The sequence below is a fragment of the Cyprinus carpio genome, chromosome A18 (genome assembly GCF_018340385.1).
Source record: "Cyprinus carpio isolate SPL01 chromosome A18, ASM1834038v1, whole genome shotgun sequence".
In the NCBI taxonomy this organism is placed as follows: Eukaryota; Metazoa; Chordata; class Actinopteri; order Cypriniformes; family Cyprinidae; genus Cyprinus; species Cyprinus carpio.
In genome coordinates, this window is record NC_056589.1 from 1,673,522 (window position 1) to 1,696,003 (window position 22,482).

The 22,482-nt window shown below is 38.5% G+C and overlaps 1 pseudogene; it reads left to right on the forward strand.

Annotated features, from left to right (window-relative positions):
• Positions 1-672: 672 nt before the first annotated feature.
• LOC122148541 lies at positions 673-15,136 on the forward strand (annotated as a pseudogene).
• Positions 15,137-22,482: the final 7,346 nt, after the last annotated feature.

Here is a 22,482-nt window from a genome sequence, read left to right on the forward strand (position 1 = left end):
TTTTTTTTTTATATAATCAGTCTAATATATATTTATTTCATTATTTTATATTTTATTAATTTATGTATTATTTCTTTTAACTATTTAATCAGTCTAATATATATATATGGTAAAAAATATATGATATTATTGGATTTTTTTTTCATTTCTTATATTTAGATTTACTTTTGGCATTATCTTATTCCCATTAAATTTTTTGTTTAAATTATATTTACGTTCAAATTTAAGAACACAAGCAATTCATCAAAGAATTACTTTTTTATTTTAAATTATTTAAAATGTTTCATTTACCATTATCAGTAATAATATTGTAATATGTTAGAATATGTTAGAAATGAAATTACGCATCACAGAACACATCACTGTTGTGATGCCTAATTTCACCTCTAACATTGAAAATGATTGGTTTGTGCTGTTTTATTTTATTTATTTAGACAAAATTGTATATACTATTAATAGTGTACATTTATCGGTTATCGGCCATAACATTAAATAATTGTCAACTTATTGGCGTATCGGCTAGAATTGTAATATTGGTGGTTCCCTACTTAAGTATGAGCAATAGCTGTCACCTTAGCAAACTCCACTTAAAACAAACTAACACTCTTGTTCTACCTGTTTTTAATTGTTGTTCTGATGTATTTACACTCTTTTGTGCTCTGTGTGTATACAGATGATCTTATGCTAAGTGGCAGTGCTGATGACTTCAAGGTCCTGGCCCTCAGGGACCTGTCAGATGACACCGTGTGGGGCCCGTTTTCTGGCAGCATCCAATCAGGCGAGACCACAGATGGACCTGCCAATGAGGTAAGGTGGATGTGAAGGGATCAGTGATCAATTTGGATATTTGGTTAAGATTCCTATCTCAGCTCTGTTGTGTCATAACATTACAGTTATAATATCCCTGGTTAATTAACATGATATTACCATATTGGGATGGGTATTTCTGGACACGTTACCATATACCGTAGCTTTGTGTTGTATTAGAGAATTAGTCATGTGTTGTAGGTCCATCTGATCATGTGATGTCAACTTAAGGAGAGGTTTCCTGGCTCAGACCATGTTCTCAAACATTTCAGAGATAACACAGACCTGTACACACTCTTACACACAGGTGAAGTTCCTTGCTTGGCTGATTTCCAGAGAAGATGTATTCATACAAAATGATGCACGTTTTCCAAACTTGTTTGATTCAAGTATGTTTAGGCAGTGAAATGCAAGGATCGTGGATAGTGTTAAGAAAAACCCATCAAATTGAGGATGAATGGGCGGACGTCTGCGTTCCACTGATTCAAAGTGAGGTGTAATCCATGGGAGTATGGGTGTATGCAAATGGCAATGCATGTCTTGAGCGAGTGTCATCTTTTTCCCCCTGTACTGCTTTCGACCGTTCCTGCACAAGATTGGCTAGACCCCCACCCCCATCCACCAGACGGACGCTTCTCTTTTATCTCAGCGTGGCGCCATCCTCTTGGACAACAAACCCCAGTGATTGATTTCTACTTGATAGGCTCTCATTTCTAAGATTTCATTTATTATGAGAATTTCTAAGGCCGTGCACCCAGCTCTCCCTCCCCTCCCTGCACCTTTCCTTCACCTCCTCCTAATCTCTCTCCCTTCCTCTTTCTCCCTCTTTTTTATTTTTTTTTTAAATCTTGCTATCGAGGCAGGGCTTTGTTGATGATTTTCGGCTCAGAACTTTCACATTCGCATTCTATCGCATTTGCTCTCGCGCCGCTATCTCTTCGTTGAAGGAGTGTATATCTGGCAGAGATAGTGTGTCGAATCTCACATTCCTACGGCATCTCTCGCCGTCCCTCCACATCCTCCTGAGTCTGGAGCTGCTGGGGTCACTAGGCGTCCGGGTCCGTCCTGTCATGGCTGTGCTTGTTTATTTCTCAGTCTCACTTTCTTTGAGTTTAATCTGAGACACTGTGAGAAATGAAACGCGTTGTTTTGGTCACACTGTGTGTGTGAGGAGTTTTTGGGAATTTGGGAAGAGAAACTGAATATGTCATCCATGAAACTGTACTGTTCTAACAGATCCTTTTGTATTGATTATCACTTTCACCTGGCTGTTTTATGTAAATCTTATTATTTGCATATTTACTGAAACCACCATACCATCTTTTATCTATTTGAATGCGTCTTTGATAACTGAAAGACTGAGAAGGTTATATGAACAGTCATATCGCTGTTTCCATTTTTAATTTTTTAATAATATTATTAAAAAAACATACCAAAAAAAACCAATAAATCAACTTTTAAAAACCAAAAACCTACAAAATCAGACATAATTAAACACGTTTAAAAACAATTTTAAACAACAATGATCACACACCCTTTTTTTTTTTTTTTATTAGACTTCTAAATGACTTACAGTACATGAACTACAGTGTGCACAAAGCGTATTGGGACAAATAAGACGCGTTTAAAAATATATGAAATCTTTGGATTATAGAACAAACCAAGAGGCTGTGTGAATTTGAGGGAAATATGTATACTTATGTCCACTTCTAACGTCCATTAAAATCACCTCAAAACCATGTAATTGCAAGAATGATCAGGAAAAGTGAATTTACCTCTAGCTGTTTGCAGATGCCACATGATTTGTTATTTTGTTTCCTTATGCAATGAGAATTAGACCTTTTTAAGTGTGACTGAAGAGTCTAAAATTTTTAAATATCTTAACTAAATATAATTAGGTTAATGATTATTATGCTTATTATATAGTGTTATAAAAGAAAATAACTACAATTTACATTAAATCTAAAATCCACTAAATATTTTATGTAAACTAATAAATAAAGTAAAAACAGTAATATTATAAAATATTATTACAATTTACATTAACTGTACATGCCACTAATGCTGTGATTAGCCTAGTTTTCCTGTTGACACAAGCAGAACTGTGAAGTCAGACTTTTTGACTTAAAAAAAAAAAACAAAAAACATTCAGTTCTAAGTGAGTGCAGAATGACTCTCACTTCCACGATGCCATTGTTCTTTCCACTTCGCATCTCCTGTTATTTCGTGGAACGTCGCCTGAAGACACGATGGTAGCGGGTGGGGAGTTCAAAGCGTTATCATGCACCGAGCGCCTTTTTATCATGTTTTAGAAACAAGCGTCCCAACTAATCCCCCAATAATCTCTCCAGGAGAACTGCTCCGATAAGCCCCGCCACCCACTGCTCTCCAGCCCACTTTTTTGGGAGAGCCCTGCTCCCCTCCTCTCTGCCACCCCACAAAGGACACGTGAAGGTGAGCGCTCTTCATCTTCTCTCTTTTTTCCTCTCTCACTCACTCTTCTTTTTCACACCAACGGGGTTTGTTTACCCTCATCCCAATCTCTGGTTTATCTACATCTGTCAGTAGAGTGATCTCAGAGAGTCACCCCTCGCTACACATGCTTTTCCCTGAAAGGAATGCTTCAATACCCTTAATTATTGCCCCTCTCAATTATCTGGGAAGCAAGTCAGGCTTCATTTGGGAGTCCAATTGAGAGCATCACACATTGGCACCTGTGGATCTTTCTGAGGACCTTTCCCTGCTCTCCACTCGTAGAAGTTCAGAAATGTTGCGAACTAGGTTGGAACATCAAAAGGCTATGGCTAATGTAAAAAGACTGACATAAAAATTGTGCAGAAAATAAGAATTAAACAAAACAGGGAGGAAGTGTAAAGAGACAAATAGGTGGTTTTCTTGTTTTCAGTAAAAATGTCAAAATATTCATTATTTGATTAATAATTTTAAATAACAATTAATCAAAGAATATTTTGTAAGATACATTTTTTAGAATAAATTAACATAATAAATTAAAAGTTAGATTAAATTGAAATTATTTTAATTTTTCTTACCTCAATGGCAAAAAAGTTTTTTTTTCTTCCCCTTATTTTAAGCATATACCTCACTTTATTTTGTTAGATTAATTCCAAATATATTCTCTTAAAACAAGATGTTAACTTAAGTAATTTTTCTTCTTTCTTGTTTGGGGTTGGTAAGATTTTTAAATGTTTTTGAAAGAAGTATCTTACGCAGACTGAATTTATTTGATCAAAAATACAGTTAAAAACAGTAATACTGTAAAATATTTTTACAATTTAAAATAACAGTTTTCTATTTTAATATATTTTTAAAATTAATTTCTTCCTGTGATGGTAAAGGGGAATTTTAGCAGTCGTTACTTCAGTCTTCAGTGTCACATGATCCTTCATGATCATTGTAATATGCAGAAATAGTGCTCAAGAAGCATTTCTTATAATTATCAATGTTGAAAACAGTTGTGCTGCTTAATGTTTTTGTGGTAATATTTTTACCAGGATTTTTTGATGAATGGAAAAAAAGTGCCCTTGCTAAATAAAAGTGTTTATTTATATACTGTAGTATACTGTTATTTTATTTATTTTTTATTTATTGGGAAGCAACAGTACACATCACTTGAGATATGTTTGAAGACGTATGGTTAACGTTTGATTGTGATGTACTTGGATTTGCATGCTTTACGGTGGAAAAAACGACAGAGAGAGATATGATGGGTGGGGAGTGGAGAGAGGAAACCTTCCTCTATCTCCGAGCCTGATCACTGGCAGATCAGGAGCCCGCTTTCCAAGAGTGCCTCATTTTCAAATCTCTTATCGCACCCTTTTAAGTATCACAGTTTCCTATTTTTACATGTCATTTGCATGCTGCTCATAACACCTGGATGCTGTTTTCTTGGAGGGATGTGTATGTGGAGATGTGCTGCTATTTGGTTTGGGTTCATATGTAGGAGTACATGTGCGTAAGTGCGATTGGTTGGATGTGTGCAAACGAGGCCTGAAAAAAGAGAAAGATGGGAAAAAAGGATATGTGTGTGAGAGAGGCGGATGAGAGAAGGTTTCTGATTGTTATCGCCCTTCCTTTTCTTCTCTGTATTTTTGGAGGATTCACACACTGACCTCTTTGTTTGGGACAGTATGAACCCCTTTTCTACCCCCCTTTTGGGAAAGAAACCATTTCCTGTGGAAAGGAGATAGAGAGAGGGGTAGACAGAGGGATAGGATTGGGAGAAGGAGAAAGTAGAGGGGATGGAAAAGTGAAAAAGGGATGTGTGGAGAGATATGGAGAGGAATAGATAGCAAGAAGGAGATGGAGACAAAGAGCGTGGCGGAGCATGAAAAAGAGGGATATGGACAGATGAGGAGAGGGAATAAGGTGGAGATAGTGGAGAAACAGGAACGGAGGAAGATAACGCTGGAGTAAAAAAACAGAAAAATGAGAAAGAAAGGGAGAGAGTACACAGGTTCTGAAGAAACGTAATGTACAGTGAGCGCAGTGTTTAGTTTTCGTTTTAGTCATAGTTCTTCTTATGACAAACGTGTTAAATGTAGTCACTATTTAATTGTTTGTGGTCCGTTTTAGTCCATTGTACTCTGATTGAAGTGGTGTGTAATTTTAATCCACAAAAATAACATGTTAGGTCGATCAGGGCTGTGACTGATAAAAAGATCTTTTGAACTTTCTGTTCACCAAAGTATCCTAAAACTATGTCTCTGGACAAAAATAATAAGCATCACTAAACTTTTTTTTCACTTCTTGCAAGTGTTGCATCACAGGATTACACATTGTAAGACACATACTGTCATATCTTGAGCAAACACCTTTTAAAACCTTGTTCCATGCTATCATAATGAGCATCGGCTTTAGTGTATTTGTACAGTTTTATTCGTTAAACATTTACATGTGAAGCATATGAAGTGTGCATTCCAGAGATGTATAAATGATTTCTAAGAGTGTCAGAAAGACCGGCCCGTCCTCTGACTGCCGGCAGATGAGTTCAGTCAATTTGATAGGTTTTTTAATTGGCTCTGTAAACCTGGATGGATTTGACTCGAGGGGTCATACTGTTGGGTCACTGAGAGATACGGTCCTGTTTCTCTCTTTAAAGGAGACGGCGAAAGATTTTTTTTCTCCATGCAGAAAGGAGATGTGCAAAATGAGAAACGAAAATAGTCCAAGAATCATTTGCATTCAACTTTTATCAGAACGAGAGGAGAGTGTTTTTAAGAATGATAACACTGTGAGCAAGCACACACCAGGCTTGACTGTGGGGGTGTGTTTAAGGTGTTGTGGTATGATGGTGGTGCACAAGTGCGTGTTTGTGTGCATGGAAAGGTGCATCTACCTCTTTTCCTGATGGCGTGCGTTTGTAAGGAGGAGGGAGGGAGGGAGGGAGGGAGGGAAGGAGCTGGTTAATATCAGACCAAATAATTAGATTCGCTATCAGGGCGGCGGCAGCAGTGCGGGTATCAGGCAGATTAAAGCACGGCCGTCGTCATTAATATTCATGAGGGAGCAGGGCTCGGACGAGGGGGCTTAGACTGTTCCTCAAAGCTCCATACTCGGTGGGGCTTAAAGCACCACTCTCAAAGTAACCTAGTTCCTTGTGCATCAGGGGGTGGGGGTATATTCACCAGCACCAGGGTTACACTCTAAAACATGTGGCGTTCTTCCTTTATGATAGTCTTCTTTCTATTCTTCACGCTGTCTTTCAGCTATCCACACAGAGGTGGCATGACTACATTTTCAGGCTTGTTACAATAAGAATGCATCTTGTTTTCAAACTGTCAGTCATTTAGCATCTTTAACACTTGGTTTCAATTCAGGTATGATTTACAAATAGCATTGTTATATGATGTTCAGATACATTTAAGCAGGATGCAAAAATTGACAAAAAAAAGTGCCAAATTGTTGTAATGGGTTTTCCTCATTGGAAATGTAAAAAAATATTGGATAAAGGTTTTTTTTTTCCCTCCAGAAAATGCCTTTTTTTATTATTTTTTTTTTTTTGCATTAAGATACACAATTAACTTTTTTCTTTCTTTTTTTTATTTTTATTTAAAATACTGAAAAATGTTGTTAGATAGCTTGAGATTTTCTCAATTTACTTGCGTTTGCCCAGTGCAATGCAAAAATGGTGTCTTATTAAGTTTTTAATTAATCTGTGTTGCAGATCAATGTCTTAAAATGCATTAAACAAGATCAATTTACTTAACGCAACACTTTTTTTTTTTTAAATGTGTTAGATGTAAGTCTATTGTCTAGCTATACTAGATTTTTTTTCAACAGGAATTGTTTCATAAAAATAAAATCTTAAAAAGTAAGTCTTAATATTTTATTCATTGTTTCTCCTTGTTTTAGATGATTTAACTGTTAAATTAAACTAAAATACTTGCTATGAATAGATTTTTTTTTGAAGTGCAGAGGTAAAAAGTTCTTTTGGATGATACATTTATGTTGTTTTCTTTGTTGTTATTCAATAAAAAGTACTTCATATTGTCAAAAAAAATCATGAAATAAACATAAACCACCAATCACTACCACTAAAGAACGACTTCATGATATTGCACAAGACTGAACGGGTCTGGATTGTACACAAGGAACGTGCAATTTTCCACGTCTGTCACCACACAAGGAAAAATGTTGCTTTCCAAGATAAAACACTGATGATGAAAATTTCCCCCAATGTAAGGGAAGTTTGAAGATATTCAAGTCACAACTGAAGTTACCTTTTGTAGTCTGGAATCACTCATGCCACTTAATTCAGATGATCATTCTTGCAATTCCTACAAAAATTATCATTGGAAAAAACAATGATTTGGAAGAAAATCCTGTGCTGTGATATGACCAAAACTTTGGGCCTCATGAAATATTGGTCTTTTTCTGCTAGATCTTGTGGTTCTTTTTTGCACAAGTGATGCATCTAGTCACCTGTCTTTTATTTAGACATAAAAAAATAATTACCCGCTCTGATTGTCTTGATTGTTTTGAACCGGTTCTTGTTCGCTATTGACCATCTACATCTTCACTTACACCTCGTGCGCATCTGCACATGCGGATCTGTCTGTGTGTCAATATGTGTGTGTTTAATTAGAGAGCGCATTTGTCTGGAAGTGTTTTGTCAAAGGCGAGAGCTGACCAGGCTGCCCTCTCCTTTTGTGAAGCTTAAAGTCGAGTCGTGTTAAATGAGTCTGAAACAAATTAGCAGAAGCACGCAGCACTTATGCCACAGACGGCTCCAGCATTGGGTTTCAAATTAAAACAAAAGGAGCACTATCTCCTTATCAGCACTAGTTCCCCATGAAATACAATACGGCTGTATCTTCAGGCAAGAACAGACAGAATTAGAAAGAAACCCTTCAGCTGTCCTCCTCTGCGGTCCATCACTTCCCCTCGTCCTCTCGACTGGTGGCTTTTTATCCTCTTTTACACAGTTGAACTAATGTCTTTTCATTTTCTCCTGTCTTTAAAGTTGATTTGGTAGCATGTCAGGGATAGAAGGACTAGTCTCCCCAAGGGCAAGTCTTTAACTTAGTATAGCTGAGTGAATGAAGGAGTGGGAAGCTTTTCTTAAATATGAGGGTATTTTTGAAATGCTGCCACCTAGTGGAATGGATCAGTCACTCAATTTTGTGAATTTCAGCCTGAAAATCAACTTTTCAGTTTATATATACAGCCTGTTATCAGAACCATACAGTGCCTTTATTATGATTTTATTGTCAGTCATTCTGCAGTTCATCGTGAGTGAGAATTTCTGTTAAATTTGACGTTGAAACGGGTGCGTTTCCCATTAAACCTGTTAACGTTTGTTTCAGCTAAACATTGAAATGATTGTGTGGAAAAGTCCAGGTGTGTTTATTCAGATATTTGCCAGCTTGCAATACACACTTCCACCTTTGCATACTTTGCCGCACTGCATGATATCCCCTTTCCAACCTTCAGGTTTTCTTGGGGGTTTTCCTGTTTTTTTTTTCTTTTTTTTCTCTTTTTAATCTTTTCTTACTCCTTGCATCCTTCTGCTCAGTCCCCTATAGTAGGATGTCTTTGTCTTTATCTTTACCCTTTTAATGTCTGTGGTTAGAAGCGAAATTATTAAGAACGTTGGTCAGGAAGTCTAGTTCTGGTTATATGATATTGAAAGTTAAAAGAGGCATGGTGGATGCTGAATTTTAATGGCACAGTATCAGGAAGAAGGGATTAAATGTGAATGTGCTTTTTGTGTTTCTTTGAACATAACATAAAGCCATTTAAGCTGGAAAAAAATTTCACAGTGTCTCTCACAGATAAACAGGGGGTTGTCTCTCGGAAAGTGCAATTCAAAAGCAGTTTTGTAGTGAATAGACAGCTGAAAATGAATGGGAACAGAGGACCTCAAGCCGAGAAATTAGTAGTGGTCAACCAATAAGGGTTTTCAAGTGGTTAAAGTGTTACTAATATCTGCTTTAAAGGCTTTAAGTTTTCATCTCAAAGTGAAAATTTTATAACAAAAAAAAATTATTACAGAAGATATTTTAGATTTACATTTTTTTTTTGTGGTTTTTATTTTGAAAGTTTTTGTTTCTTTACCACATTCTGTGAATGTGAAATTGCATTTTATAACAAAACTTTTAATATAATAGTGTCTTTTGTATAACCTCTGTGTTAGATCTGCTGGATGTTTTTTTTTTTAAATTGCACGGCTGACCTTTGTTTCTCTTTCCACTTGTGTGTTTTTAGAGGCCTGTATTGTCTGTGGAGTGTGAGGAGGCAGACTGCTGGCTCAAAAGGATTCCTGTGACCTCAAGCCCCACCGAGTCAAACTGCATCATCTACAGTCAGGGTACAACACCAAAACACTCCAACATGTACTGTACCTCTCACATTCACTTCAGTGTCAGATGGAGAGTCTAACAGTGACCTGTTTGTTTTACATGAGGAGTGTTATTCTGCAAGCTGACGCAGGAGCTGTCCAGTGGTGATGCACTTCTGGCAACGCTGTCCTGCTCCACCACAGATCAGTCAGCGGTGACTCAGACCCAGAGTGTGCGGGTGAAGGAGGAGCCTGCGTACCCCGCTGCTCTGCACTCTGAGATCCAGCTCCTCCCTCAGCAGGCTGGCATGGCTGCCATCTTAGCAACTGCTGTCGTAAATAGTGAGTCACTGCTTACTGATAAACGCATCATGTCTACACAGTTTCATGCATTTTTTGAGTGGGTTTACATCTGTGATTATTGATGTTGGGCCTTGTTTGTGCATATGGGCATAAATCATGACGCATAATACTTAATAGTTAAAAAAAAACTCCCGCAAGAATGTTGTGACATAAAAAGTTCTTATCACAGTTCTGCGTCCACAGAACGTACCATGATTACAAAATTTTTTAGACACTCGAACATGCCAATATTTTTTTAATACTGTTATAATGGAGATGTTCCCATGATCATAACATATGGAACCATTTATATACCATGGAGTATGAATATAGTAATCTTTCAGTAGCAATGTGTACATATGTAAAATACCTTGTTATTTATAAGTTTGGTGTCAGTTAGATTATTTTCTTCTTTGTAAGTTAGAAGTTAATACTTTTATTCAGCAAGGATGCATTAAATTGTTCAGAAGTGACAAATCTTTTGTAAAAGTATGTAATTGTAAAAGGCTTTACCATTTTAAATGCTAATCATTTTGAATTTTCTATTCATCAAATAATGATTGTCCACAAAAGTATCAAGCAGCATAACTGGTTTAAAGTTTTTTTTAATATAAACCTACATATAAAAATATATATATATATATATATTATAACAGCAGTTATTTTAAATTGTAATTATATTTTTACTGTATTTTTAATGCAGCCTACATGTTATACATTCTTACATAATCATTGACTAATATAGTTTTGTATGTTGCTTAAATGTTAATTAAAAGAACTTTTAATTCTTTGAAAGACAAAATTTGAACATGCGTGTAGGATACATATTTGTTTGCATTTTTAAAGTTGCTAGATGTTGCAAAAAGGATGTAGAATGAAAAAGACCTTATTTCAGCCATCAAACAGAAAATATTTTTTTAAAGTTTGCAATTCCATAGTATTTTAACATGGACACACCTTTAACCTTTAAGTTGCTTGTCATTCATGGCCATCGTCAGTAGGTGGCAGTGTTGTGTCAGTTCCAACTGCTGTAGAGTTAATTGACTGGTACAGCCCTCTCCACTATATCTGCTAAACTGCATGAAGAGTGGGAGTGGACACGGACATGCCATGATGAAGACATGAATAATCACTGTAAATAAAGCTGAAGCGTAAGACATGATCAGCCCAACTTTGTGCTTCCCACTGCATTAGCTGGGCTGCAAGTAGACAGATAATTGGGATGTGACGGTCGGGGTCAAATATAGCCTGTTCAGCATGTACCCTGATTGTGTGCACACACAATTAACACACTTCACAAACTTGCTGTGCCTGTTGCCGTGGAGATGATGGAACAATTCTGATGGCCTTCTGATTTATTATTGTGGTGTATTATGTTTGTGTGTGGTTATATATACAGTGGGTGCATTACTAAACATTGAACATCCCACATATAATTAAAAGTGTATCAGTTACAATGGAATAAATAATATCAGAAAAAACTTTATTATTGTCTGTTAAGTAATAGTGTTGTAACTAATTAAAGTTTTTTTTTGGATTTGTATAATCCATGAATTGCCAGTACACACCAAGCACAAAAATATGCAACACCATGAAATGAGTGGATATCCTTCTCTAAACATCCCCTGTGATAACTCATTATCCTTTCAAGATATAAATACTTTTTTAGCATTGTTTTAACTTGTCGTATTTTGTGTGTTTGTGTGTGCAGAAGACATTTTCCCTTGCAAAGACTGTGGGATATGGTACAGAAGTGAGAGAAATCTCCAGGCCCATCTTATGTACTACTGCGCAAGCCGACAGAAGCAGCAGACCTCGGCCTCTCCTCCACAGGACAAGCCTAAGGATTCATACCCTAACGAGAGGCTGTGTCCATTCCCACAGTGTAACAAAAGCTGCCCCAGTGCAAGATCTTTGGAGATCCACATGAGAACACACAGTGGTGAGACACTTTTCTCACCGTTTCTTTTTTTTTTTTTTTCTTGAAATGGGCACACTTGCATTAATAACTGTGTTATAGTGAATTATCTGTTTTGTCAGATTTGTAAGTATGTCTTTGTCTCTTAATGTGTCTCCAGGAGAGCGTCCGTTTGTGTGTTTGATTTGCCTGTCATCTTTCACCACTAAGGCGAACTGTGAGCGGCACTTGAAGGTTCACACAGACTCGCTGAATGGTGTGTGTCACGGCTGTGGTTTCATCTCCACAACACGAGACATACTGTATAGCCACCTGGTCACCAGTCACATGGTTTGCCAGCCTGGTTCTCACAGTGAGGTGTACTCACCCAAACTGCCTCTGGCTGCAGGTAACAGCTCTAATATCAGATCACTAACAAATCCAGTGCAAACTTAGTCTCAATGCTGCATATTAGTTCCTCATACTTTTTAGCAATTCTTTAAATGTATTTATTTTTTTATGAAATTTCTCAAGCATGTTAGTTTAGAAAAATGGATTTAGAAAGATATATTTCAAAATAAGTGAATATATTTTATTAATACAACAGTTTGTTTAAATCATGTCAATAACTCAAATACATGTTTAGATATGAGACATTACTTCAAAGCTACATCCTGTCTCTAAAACTATGTCCGAACTATTCATCAGATCTGTTGACCTTTAAATAACATTATAGACATAAGTATTATTAATCACAAGATTTAAAGAAGTCGTCCTGTATTTGAATGTCTGTCATTTATTTCTTTTTGACAGGCTTGAGTCCAGGAGACTCTGGCATTGTTTTGAAATGTCAAGTGTGCGGCTACTCCGCCGACACACCTGCCCTACTACAACAGCATGTCCACACACACCTGGAAGTGCGGGTTCCGGCAGAGAGGAGCCCTGCACCTCGCAAGAGCAGTCCTCCTTCCTCTGAGCTTCCAGAGCTGCAAGAGACGGAGCCTGCTGCCTGCGTGCCGCGACCAGACTCCTCCAGCCCAGGAGCCAATGGGAGCTCAGCCTCTCAAGGCTGCAGTCCCCTCAACCAGCTCAATATCAAAGAGGAGCCACGTTCAGACTATGAAAATGACTCAAAGGAAGAAGAACAGGCGGGTAGTCCTGAAGGAAATGCTGTGGAGGCAAGCTCATCTCAGTCTACTTCACCTAAGAGCTCCCCACGGTGGTGGCGGGTTAAGACGGAGCCAGCCAGTCCAACTCCAGGTTCCAGTCCCGTACACCCTGGAATGGGCGGTTCTGTTCTCCCTGGAGGTGCAATGTTTCTACCACAGTACATGTTCAATTCCGAGGCTGCCATAATGCCACAAGCATCTGAGATCCTGGCTAAGATGTCTGAGATGGTACACAGTAGGCTTAAACAGGGACAAGGACCAGCAGCTGGACAGCAGAGCTTCTACCCACCAGGCTCTCCTGCTAGCGTTCACAAAGGAGCCACGTGCTTTGAATGTGACATCACCTTCAACAACATCAACAACTTCTATGTCCACAAGAGGCTTTACTGCTCCGGCAGGCATCAGCAAGGTGAGGCAGCAGGCCCGATGAAGGAAGGGGCGGTCACAGCAGCTGCTCCGGCTGCCATTCACGCTGCTTCACCCCAGGCCAGACCAGTCAGCCGCGCAGCTTCGGCCTCTCCTAGCTACCCTGACCCTGCCCCAAGAGGCACAGCCTTAGAGCCCAGTTAGTGGAGGTGAAAACTGAGGATCCAGGGCAGAAAGAGGCCACCTGCTCGTCATCCTCAGAGGGAGAGGGACCTGGAGGAGGGCAGGCCAGTGAGGGTAGTCAAAGTCCTAGTGGCTCCACTGAAGACCCAGACGATGATCCCACTCGCACCTTCTGCCAGGCCTGCAACATCCGATTCAGCCGCCACGAGAACTACACTGTCCACAAGCGATTCTACTGCGCCTCGAGACATGATCCCTCCATCCAGAGGCCCAATTCTGGTAAGACCGCCTTCCTTCCCCAACCTATCCGCACACGCAAGCGCAAGAAGATGTACGAGATCCACATGGCTCAAACTGAGGCTTTGGCCAATGCCACTGCTTTGCCGTCAGCAACAAGTCTGGCGGTGAAACAAGAGGGCTCTTCCCTTCCTCCATTGCCCCAAGTATCCACTCCAACACGCAGCTCAAGTCCTGAAGTTGACGGACCCATCGACTTGAGTAAAAGACCCAGACTAAGAGAAAGCCAGAGAGGGGGCAGTGTTCCCGCTCTGCCCCTTACTGACTACCACAAGTGCACCGCCTGCAGCATTAGCTTCAATAGCATCGAGAACTACCTAGCCCACAAGACCTACTACTGCCCTGCAACTACCCAGCAACCGCACACTATGGAACAGCTTAACCGGTTGAAGAGACCTGCTTCCACCTCACCAAAGAACCGTGCTGTCGACTTGCCCCCCATGCCAAAGGGCTTCAGACAGGTAAAAACCGCAGCGGTTCTGCATCCATCTGCCCTACCTGGCTCTGAATCCACTCCTCCACATGTGCAGGGACCAAAGACACCCAGCACTTCCCCAGTGGTGTGTCCTTACTGCCCTCCCAACAGACCGCTGACCTGTAATCTGATGGAGCATTTTAAAATGACTCATGGTCTGGTGCTCACACTACAACAACATTCGGAGATGCAGTCCTCTGGAGTCAGTCCTAGTCCCAGCCTTAGCCCACGGGAAGGAGCTCCTCTCACCCCACCTAAAAAACCAAGCCCTCTGCACCGTAAGGACAGTGTGAATGGCCGGAGCATCAAGGTGGAAGCAACATCTCCTTCCTCACCTGTGCTTAATGGAAGTCCGCTAGAAACCCAGTCCGTGGGGTCTGGTTCTCCAAAAACCACACCCCCTGCCCACTCCCCTACAGGAGTAACTGTGTCACCTGTGCCTGAAATGTTAAGAGAGGTGAGGCAGCTAGGCCACACCCCATTACCTACACTCCTCCCTGAAAAGGCAGGCCTTGCTGTAAGCCATGTCCACACAACTCTGTCCACGCCTAAAACACCCCTCGCCTCTCCTCTGCAGAACGGGAACACCCGCTACTGCCGGCTGTGCAACATCAAATTCAGCAGCCTCTCCACATTCATTGCACACAAAAAATACTACTGTTCCTCTCACAGTGCCGAACATGTCAAGTGAGCCCTCTACCTAGTCAATTCTGCCATTCCTCTTATGCATAGAAGTGCCAATCATGGCACTGCCGACCTGATCCGGACAGAGCATGATAGTGGGACTGTTACTAGCCAGATATGGGACGTCTCCATACCGACCATGTTATCTGGTGTTGTTACTATGGTAACTTATTACACGTTATGGGTCAAGTTTGTATTACACTAAGAGATGAGGACTCCCTGCACACAGATTGTGCCCCACTGACCTATTCCCTCATCCATGCAGACTTCTTTCATCTGTGAGTTTATAAATCTGCTGATGGAAAGTGACATCTTGCCCTATAATTTGCTTTGAAAATGCTGTTTTAATCACTCCTATGTTTTTATGTTTATTTGAATCAATGATGGCATTGTATATTTGTAAAAGATTGTTTGACTGAGCCATTTTTGTTTTTTTTTTAAATACTGATTTGGGGTTAATTCTGACCCCTAGTGGAGGTCTTTAGATTCTGCAGATTTTTGTCAATACACTGACTGGAGAGAAGAGAAAAAAAATGGAGTACAAACTGAGTAACCCAGTTGAAATTTGTGTCACCTGGTTACCAGTTCAAGATGAAAGTTTTTGAATGATAAAAAAAAAAAAAATGTGAAGAAACTTTATCATCTGTCATCCTCATGCATTTCATGCGAGTTAAATATAGTACCTTGTTTCTTTTGAAAGAAATACTTTGTTTTGGTTTTCATACTGTCAAAAGGAACCATTTTAATCTTCCGTGTGGTGTTTTTCTCGGTTCTTGCATATGAAAATGTGTCATATTTGAATTTTTTGCATTGATCATTGGGACTTGAGAGGAAATTCTGTAAGTGCTGGTCTAGTAAGGGAGAAGATGGCACACATGGCTCATGGCTCCCAGACAGACATTTTCCATCAGATGGATGTGTGTTACGGATCTAAGGACTGTCTTGGGGTTTTAGGTTATGGATTTCTAACAGTGTAAAATGTTTGTTGTGTCTAGTCACCAGCTCACCTTGTCTCTTCCCGAACACAAAACTTTCACTGATTCAAATCCATAACCCTTTTGACCTGCTGAAACAATCTTGGACATCCAGAGAAAGGCATGATTGTTTGGTCTTGTTTTTTTTTTCTTCTTTTTCTTTTTAACCTTGAAATGAAGTATAGCATAGAATAGAATCATATCACTGTCTTGCACACAGTTGAATGATGTTGAAGGCCACTGAAAGCAAGAGAATTTGAAATTTGAACTCATTGCTCGTATTGCTTCTTTCTTAAACTGGCAACCCAGTGTCGCTCTTGTCCTTCTCTCGTTCGCTCAGTTTCTCACTCCCTTTCAATTTTGCATTCTCAATGATGACTCAGTGATGTTTTATGCTCCTTTACATGTGCGTGTATGTTGAAAAGAACAGCGTCATGCAATCTATTCTCCTGTGCAGGCTACCTTGGCAAAGCCTTAACAAAGACTCTCGTCAATATGACTGAAACAACGGGTCACAAAGCTCGTCACTCTCCCCCACTAAGTGGACTTTGTGTATGTTACCAGTGGTGTTTTCCATTTCCTGTGTTACAAAAAAAGCAACCTCAGTTGTCTCTGCGGTAAGAACAGGAACACGCAGAACCACGTGCAAACGAGAACAGTTTCAATTTCTCTATGCTGTTGTGGGTTTGAAACGGGGCTGCACCCATCATGAACTCACACGGAGGCGTTTACAATTCCATGGTTTTATCATTTAGCGAGTGTCGCAAGTCCAAAAGACCAGTGCTGAAAACCTGACCTTTCCCGACCCTTTTTCTATTGCACTGTGTTGTACAAACATGCTGAATGTTTTAGTTTTAGAAGCTTTTTTGTATGTATTTTATGTTTTTACAGCACTTTTCCTTGTCCAAACCTATCCCCGAAGGGACTTATTCGTGAATTTAGAACATTCTAAAACAAATGAAAGATAATTAAAATGTGAATAATTAAAAATGTTGATGGAAAAATAATGAATGTCAACCTTTTCCTTGTTTTTTTTTTTTTTTTTTTTTCTTCTTTTTTTTTCCAGCTACAAAAAGTTCCACTACACACTTGTCCAAACTATGCATGGGAAATAAAGAGTCCAGAAGGACATTCGAAGTGCAAGAGAACTTGTCGTAGTCTTCTCTCTTAAGTAGTTTGTGGACTGTGATGCGACACACATTCTGCGTTCTGGGAACTTTGCATACCATTGTTTTTTTATGATGTGATTTGTTTATTTTTCTCTTTGACTCAACCATTTGACACACAATGTTTGTTTTGGTGGTGTATTTTGCTTTTATGTATATGAGAACAATATTCAAAGGGATCGTTCACACAAAAAAATGAAAATTGGGCCATTTAGTAACTTGTTTAGTAATACTTGCCAAACCCGAGCTGCAATTATCTGGATAAAGCAAAGCTTTCTTGACTTAAGTATCAAGGCTATTACGCCCCGCTGTTTGAAAAGAATGTTTGGATGCCTGTGTCTGTGGATTATTCGTCATTGTGACTTCGTTACCCACTCTTTAGCCAAAGAAACTGAGAATAACATTTAAATCTCCAGCTGACATCTCATATTAATTCAAGGTGCTGTGCTTTTATTACAGTATGTTATCAGCTGAGCCTAGGGAAAGCTCTCTGAGGTATTTTTATGATATGAAGTTGTTGGTGAAACTGTGTGGAGAAAGAAAGACCGGCATGATGTTTCACAAAATGAGCTTTAGGAAATAAATCATTTCTTTTTTAAGATTTGAATAATAAATAACTTGTGTCCTAAGGCTGCCGAGGGCAATTTTACCGTTCAGTTTTAATGGTCAGAATGAATTATATTTAATGAAAAGGTTTTGTTGAATAGTATTTAAAATCCATTACGGGTTTTAATGGGCATAATACATCACATATTGTAGAGGTAGATTGTTTAATTTTTTATTTCTGCAGAGGTAGAGAAGTCACAAGACAAAAGCTCTACCATGCTGCAGCATTAATGGAGCTAACAATAGGGTTCAAAGAGGAGCCGCCCTTGACTACTCTTCATTCATGGTAAAACCTTTCTCCTTGGCTTTATGAATGTACAAGGAGGCTTTATTGTTGATAATCCAAATGTAGAATACAACCAAGTCTATAAACACTCATTCTCAAGGGTTACAATGTTTTATTCCCACCAGTCTACCAGAAGTCAAGGGTAGCCCTGGTTTGCTAATGTCAGTCCATAAAGTGATGTATGTACACTTCCTAAAAATACATAGGTTCCAAAAGGGGTTTTGCATTTTTTTTTTTTTTTTTTTTGGTTCCTCAAAGAAACTTTTAATAAACAGTTCTTAAAAGAACAATTTTTTTCTTTACTGCGAAGAACTTCTTAAAAATTAAAAGAACCTTTTTCCACTATAAAGAATCTTTTGTGTAATGGAAAGGTTCCATGGATGTTAAAGGCTCCTCATGGAACCACAGATGCCTCTTTTTTTTTTTTTTTTTAATATTATTTTTTCATACTAGATGTACATGTTTGAAATGTACATTGCACTCTGAAATTATTAATTCAACCATTTTCAACTGCATTTACCGACTCAAAACATACTGAACTTGATTCATTCAAGCATGTCTATAAAATGGAATAAAAGGGGTTAGAGAATCCTGACCCAGAGGTCTGCTCTTTAGGGACAATTACAACAACCTGACATGTTTTTCCTTGAACCAGTTTTAAAAGCTAATTTAAGATTTAGTTAACATATTCCCCATTTATCGTAGTTTTGACCCATATAGATCTCCCAGGGAACAGAGACAAAGAGTCTACAAATAGAGTCTGTGCAAAATACACCAATCAATAAAGAAATATGAAAAAAAAAACTCACCTGTAGTGCAAGAATGCTATTTAGCACAGCATGTAACAGACAGTGATGATTATAATTAAGTGGCACATGTAATCAAGTGTATGTTCATGAAGGTCAGATTATCTTTAGGTGGTCATAATTCATGCTTTTAGTATCCGGCGGCGCTTATTTGGGCTTTTTTCCTTTTAGTCATCTGAATGCTGTAAAATGGCACAGCCTTTAGCGTGACTGCTGGCAATGCAGATAAAGTCAATGAATGCAATTTCAGATGCTGTATATCCTCGAGCAGGTCTCAAATTTTCTGAATGGCTTTTCAATCATGTGTCATGATGTTGCTGTGCCTGTCTGTCTGTATGGGTTGAACCTTTCAAAAAAAAAAAAAAAAAAGACATTAAAATGGAGGTGGTGTTTGAGAGTGGCCTTGGTAAGAGCGATCCAAGTCAGGTGGTCTATTATTCTGAAGTACCCAAAGCAGATAGCTGCCCACTTTGGCATCCTCAATACACATCAAGTATCAGATCTTCTGCAACCTCCCCTGGCTTTTGCTGAGCTTATATGTGAATATGCTTTGGCCCCATCAGTGTTTTTCATTTTTGTAATGATTCTAGGGCTGACATCAATAGTAGAGATGAACAGACATATACTTGCCCATGGAAATGCTCTTCAACTTTTGTTACAGCATGGTTATTCTCTAACCCTTCCGGGGGTCAGCTGTACTTAAAACACAGTAGCTTAGCGATTCCAGCAACAAGCTACCCTGATAGCAGACGTACATCACAGAGATGTCTATTTGACATCTGCAGGATGTATATTTAGTGTTTGCTCATCTGCAGTGCGTCTATAGGAGGTTTCCAATCAGATGTCAAATAGATGATTAGAAAATATCTTTGAGATGTTTATGATTTAGAATGTATGTAAAACTGACATCATAAAGACGTCTGTCAGATGTTTGTACACAGCAGATGCTTTCCAGATGAAGTGATCTTTACCAGACATCTTGCAGACGTAAGTGTGCTATCAGGGTACTTTCCAGCGAGTTGCAACTGTATAATGATGTTGACACTGTAATTTGTACATGCTGCTTTGTCGAACGAACTGAAGTAATAACTAAACAGTTTGTACTAAAATATCTACGCTTATTTAGCGCTGGACAGTCCGATTCATTTTAGTGAATCAGTTTGTTAGGACAATTCATTTGAATGAAGCGATTTAAAAAAGTAATGCCTCCACGGTATCTGACAAAAGATTATAATATTAAATTTAATGCTCCTAAAATTATGGTGTTTTCTAATGTTGATGATATTGAGTGAAAACAAAGTCCCTTTCAATGATCTTTGGTGTATTTGTAACAATGAATCATTGAGTTACATTGCGCTATAGAACTCTGAAAAGCTTCTCATTGCTGATAAAATGATTATTTGGTATCAAGAGAGAGAGTAATCATGAAATCGCTTTGTCTTGATGTACAGACTAATGGTATTAAAGACACAACACAAGACTCCCTAACAACCAATCGTCAACAATCTTAATGAGCTGCTCTCTTTTAGAGGCACATAACTGAATAACCTTTCTCATGAATAATTTCAAGCAGCATTCAAAGACCTGTTATACCAAGCATTATAGATGAAAATGTTATACTACAAAGATGCTATCAGCTTCTAAGGTGTCTTAGCCCTCGACATTGATAAACTAATGAACTGAGCATCATGCTAGGACTGCTCATCTTTCTTCCTTTTTATCTTTCTTTTGTTCTAGATGTATTCTCTGCAGGCAGACATAAAAGTCAGTGATGCAGAGGTATGAAAAAACTATTAAAACAGTAAAACTGACAACACAGCCTGCAGGAGAGGTGAGTAGTGCTTTCTTTCATTCATCTTAAATTGCTGGTTTTAATGATGGGCTCTACAGGAGTCACCGCCCTGATCAGATGAGTCATCTACCTGAAAAGGAGGTAGAACCAGTAGTGTATATAGACCCCCTAGAAGTACATGATTTGAAAGGCCAAACCTTGTCCCCTTAGTCTCAAAGTAACTGACAAAGTGTGAAAGAAGAGGTAAAATTAGGTGCAATTTGTGATCAAATAGATACTGGCAAGGTCAACGTATTTGTCACAGAGCAATCATAGAATGCCAAACTGAAGAAAAAAAAAGGAAAAAAAAAAGATTTTTCACAGCTGGAAATAATGATTGTTACCCCCCCCCCCCCCCCATTCTTGTCCAAGACCATGTGATGCTTTAAACACTTGTTTTGTCTTGCTCTCACTTTCTGTTCAACCCTTTATGCTGTGATATTTCCTCCATTAAAAAAATAATGTGTCTTCCCAGGACATTTTTAAAATCATATTTTTAAGGAGTGATATAATTGTTCAACTGTTTTTGACCATATGGTCTTTTCTCAGTACTTTTCGGTTATGGGGAAATCAGTGATAATTTTTTAATTTTTAATTTTTTTGCAGAAAAGATATTGTTCTTGGCATAAAGCACAAGAATGTGGCACAAGAGTGGTGCAATGATATTAAGGACGTCATCGGGCATTTATCCTGTGACTTTCAACCCTGCAACATTCCACCTCAAATTATTAGTAAAAGGGTTTCCACAAAATATGTTTTGAAACAGAAATGTTATGTCAAACTCCGTTTGGCTGATTTTAGAATTAGTAAGTGAAAATAGTTATTTACTTTTTGATATTATTCCTAAAAAAGCCAAATACAGTTTGCTTGTTTTTTCTGGTTTAAACTGGTTCCCATCTGGCTTAGTTTGTTTTAGCGGTTTTATTCTGCCCAGAACTCCTTAAAACAGACTGGCTGAACCAGCTTTAACCAGCAAAGATCAGCAAACTGCATTTGGCTGTTTATTTCAGCAGGGTCTATAGACCTTAAGAGGAAGTTTATTTTATGAAAGGCCTAAATCTGCTCAAAATCTGCTAAGCCCAGGAGGCAATTGACTTCAGCTGGTTTTCTGATCATTTTTATATGCTTTATGCTAGACTTCCTATTTCATGCTGCTAATGTAGAATTTTACAGTGTATGAAAGGTATTATCCTAATTGGTTAATGAAAATAAAAGGTTTATAAGGATGAAAACACTTGACAAAAATTATGCTAAATTAGACCAGCTAGACCCCAGTGACTGGAGATGCTATGTTGCGTGCACTCTATATTGCACTTAAGTGGACATTAACTGATCATGAGTGGTGATGTTAAGCTACAAAAGGTACAAAAATAGTAGGGTGAGTGCTTGGTGCTGTGCCTTGTTTACTAGAGTAATGTGCTTTGACATTATGTGTTCTTGTGCTTGATGCATTAACCTGGATCGGACAACCCACTAGACAAAATCTGCCTTTCTGCCACTGAAGAAAAAACCTTGTTAGTCAAGAATTTTATACAATCTCAAATGATGGAGTAATTAGAGGAACAGAGTTGCTATATTTGTCAGATCAGATCATTTACCCTCAGAGTCCAAAGTAATACCAACTAATAAGGATGAACAGAATAAGTTTATAATTTAATAAGTTAAATTTGGGTTGAATGGTCCTACAGCCAATAAGCATGTAAAACAGGTGTGAGGCTTTGACAGTGCTGCCCTTTTCTGCTTAAAATGCACAACTCTTTCAAACTGTGAGATTTTTACATGTATTCATTTGG